The sequence below is a fragment of the Doryrhamphus excisus genome, linkage group LG19 (genome assembly GCF_037039965.1).
Source record: "Doryrhamphus excisus strain RoL-2023G ecotype Guam linkage group LG19, RoL_Dexc_Guam_v1.1, whole genome shotgun sequence".
NCBI classification, from domain to species: domain Eukaryota; kingdom Metazoa; phylum Chordata; class Actinopteri; order Syngnathiformes; family Syngnathidae; genus Doryrhamphus; species Doryrhamphus excisus.
The window spans coordinates 9,498,051-9,502,079 of record NC_136375.1 but is presented as its reverse complement, the minus strand read 5'-3'; positions in this window follow the sequence as shown (position 1 = coordinate 9,502,079).

Sequence of the window (4,029 nt, the reverse complement as noted above, 5' to 3'; positions counted from 1 at the left end):
CCTGCTAGCCTGACGGGGGCGTTCAGGACAGGACGGGCGGGGGAGAGAGGAGGTGATGCTGCGTTCATGAACAGTAAGAATTTTGAAATCAACGCTACTTTCCCGGTGAGCGAAGTTGAAAACTAAATCATTACCATTACAAAAGCAAGTCATAGCACAGGGAAATAATACAAATGTGGCTATATTTATAAAGGTAGTGTAAACGGTAAAACGCAGTACGAAAAACTTCTGCAGTACTCAGCCAAACACTGACTTCGGAATATCCCAAGTTCCCTGAAGGCAGCGGCAGCAGCGTCTATAAATGGTGGGGGGCAGCCCCTTCTTCTGTGACATCACACCACAGGAATTCGAGGAATGTGGGGCTCCTGGTAAATGTCCTCCTGGTTTAATAGTTTTCCAGGGGCCACAAAGGTGACTAAATGTCCAACAAAGATGCCCCCTCGTATATTTACCTCCCATAGTTTGACCCTTTGGCTCTACAACTTATTGGTACACACATTTTAACAACATGTCGGCTTTGACACATCTGGCCAAGACTTGAGGACATATCAATTAACGAACCCTTTGACAAAACTGCTGCGAGATATTATTTTATTCAGCTGTAGTTAAAGACATGGAAAATTATCGGGTACGTATTTGAGATGGGCGGATCATTCCATATATCAATATTATAAGATGCCATTTTTACTGATTTTTACGAAAATATTATATATGTAATATTACAATAATACATATCAACATAGTTGTATGCATCGTATGTACCAATAGAGAGCCAAAGTTGGATTTAGCTTTTTTGAGTAAATGGCGAACTCTTGTGGCTAATGTGTGAACTACAGCTTCAACGAACAAGAGAGGAAATAACACGAATGTTGACACAGAACTTTAAAAGTAATTCATTAATTTATTCATTTTCTACTGCTTATCCTCACGAGGGTCTCGGGCGTGCTGGAGCCTATCCCAGCTGTCTTCGGGCGAGAGGAAGGTACACCCTGGACTGGTCGCCAGCCAATCACAGGGCACTTTAAAAGTCAAATAATTCTAAATTGTTAATTGCATTTACTTTATAGTTGAACATATTAGTCAAATAAACAAAATAAAATAAAATAATGATTATTATATTGGGCCAAATAAAAAAATAATCAGAAGCTATTTAAGTAATTTGATTTAATTTCCGATCCGGCTGGTAGTGGTGATCCTGATGTGATACCAATTGTTAGTGCAAAGTGACCTGTGTTTTGTAAATGTAAAAAAAAATGTATATGTGTATTGTACATCAGAGCATAAAGAATACAAGACATTTAATTAATTTATTGATTAATTTTATAACAATATCATAATGTATTATTATTAGTAGTACATTACATTAAATAAATCCATAATGCAATAAATAATGGAAGTTCTGTTTTTTTTATTATTGATTTTAAACCCTGAAGTATATCAAAGTAGTACAACAACAGAACAAATACAAACAGTGGACAGAATCCTACAAAATATGTAAAACAGTAAAAAGATAATGAGTCCGATAATAAAACCATCAAAATCTGCTTGAGAGAGTTGTCTGCGTGAGTGTACACGTTACAAGGTCACGTGGCACTTGGAAAATACCAGTAAAAGGCTTTTAACTGGGCTTAAGGGGGGGCAAAATACTCATAAATGTAACATAAAATACTGCTCTCTGCTTTTATTTAAGCAGATAGACGTACAGGAGATATCATATATATGAGTTGGCATACAGGCCAACTTCCTCAGATGCAAAAGAGGGAAAATAGTTTGGCATGTTACTGTATATAAAAGTTCAAGCCAAGCTTATTCCCCGCCCTTTTCTGCTTTGGCACCAAATACAGAATAAAACCCAGAATTCACCCACTCTCCAGTCGGTCCCTGTTGGTGTAATTAATGGTACGCAATGGCATGGTTTCAACCTAGACCTGCAAAGTTTTAGGGGTAGGGGTACCCCAAGGATCAATCTTGAGCCCCCCCTGCCTCTGTCGAGAGGTTAGCACTTAAACATACCCAGATGACACTGTTATATACAGTATGTCCATGCTAAAATCAAAACAGAAAACTGCATCAGTAATGGAAAACATTGCAGAATGGATGACTAACACTGAATCTTGAAAAACTGAAAACTGTCAGTATGGGGGGTTTTTTCCCCTAAGAAAAAGTTCATATTATGACAGATATAAATGTCAGTGGCGAAAACACACCAGGAGTATTCAGGGGTGGTGTTGGACAGCACACTGTCTCTGAAGAAGCAGATTTCTAAAGTTTCAAATAGCGTGAAATTTGGTTCAGTCCAGTTTAGATTCAGATGAGTACCGACGCAGCCAAGCTTGAAATGCATTCCATGATCCCCCCCCCCCCCTATTTTCAATAGCGCAAAACAACTTTCCAGCAACACTTCAAAGTTTGTGTATACAGGCCCTACAGAAAAACCTTGCTCATATCATTATCAGAACATTTTTAAATGCTTAACTTATTATTACGTTATTTTTATGGCTAATTTGTGTAAAAAGGAAATGCACTTTTTTTGGAATTTTGCCCATCATTCACAATCCTTCGCTACAAAAATGCTTGATTGCCATCAGCATTTTTTACCCGAGGACTGGAGCACACGTCTTGTGCTGGAAGACACAGCCATCCCAAGTGTTGTCGCTGATCTATGCCGCTGTTGTTTGACGGAACTAGCATAAGTATGTGTATCAATGCACAATATTCTAACATTGTTCTTGTAAATTTATATGACTTTTTCCTGCTAGATTGCAACTTTTTTCTTAATATTTGGACTTTATTCTTGTAAAATTAATACTTATTTAAAAAGATTTGATGCTGGTGTTGTTTGTTTTGAGTTTTCATGATGTGAGTCACTGTAGAGGACTTTGGACTGAGGCACTATCATGTTCCAGACTGTAGCACATTTTATTTAACTATATGGAATATAATTGTATTACTAATTGTATTAATATGTATGTATAATTGTATTAATATAATTATTATTTTAGTTTTACAACGGATGAAGATAGGCTTGTGGCTACCTCTGGTCTGTGCAAACATACTGTATGTATTGTGCAATATTCCTGACAAAGTAATAAATAAATAAATACAAATGGTATAAATAAAATGGATACATTTGAGCCAAGCATGCAGCAGTAAAAATGTTTCACTCTCTCCATCACTGGCAAGCAACAAAATAATGACATGTATATACAGCATATGTTTCTGATTTGATTGCACTTCCATTTTTCCTTGCATTTTTTTTCAAGACTTTATGTGCACCATAAAGACCCCTGGAAATGTTCTTTGATCTTTTCAAGGACGGAACCCAGGCTAGCAAATTATGTTTCCACGATGAATTTGTCACATGAGGAAATCTGGCATTAGGTCTCGGCTCTGACCGGGCCATTCCGGCTTATTATTGATTTATATATATTTTTTCACATTCTTTTTTGAAAATAGTTGAATTAATTATTTGTTAATGATTTATTTGGTGGTGATTTATTTTTCGAAATTAATTTATCATGGTCGGATCTGGAACCAATTTACGACGAAATCCAGCACATCCAACGTTAACAAAATATCTCTCCCAAACTTTGCAATGTGATCATATAATTAATGAAGACGGCCAGGACAGGATGTGAAAAGAGCACATGTCCTAGGAAAACTGGACATTTGGTCACTCGAGTTTAAGAACGGTTTTGAAAACAGGGCCCGCTTTTTCCAAACATGACACACGATTAGAATAACCACACACACCCTACTGGCAGAACACCTCAGATCTTTCGCAAAATGGAACATTCTTGTAGAAATGATGCAGTTCTTTATAAAACCCACATTTTCTTTGCATATGACACCCACGCGTTTCAGGTTACTATATTCTGTTTGAACTTGGTACACTCTGCTTTTATAACTCTAGCACTTCTATTTGTGAAGTTTTGTTGTTTTGTTCACTGTCGGCTTGTCTTGACCGCTTGTGTTTCCAGCAGTCTTGATGTGTAATTAGTTGTGGTGAGATTACAGAATTGGAAAAAA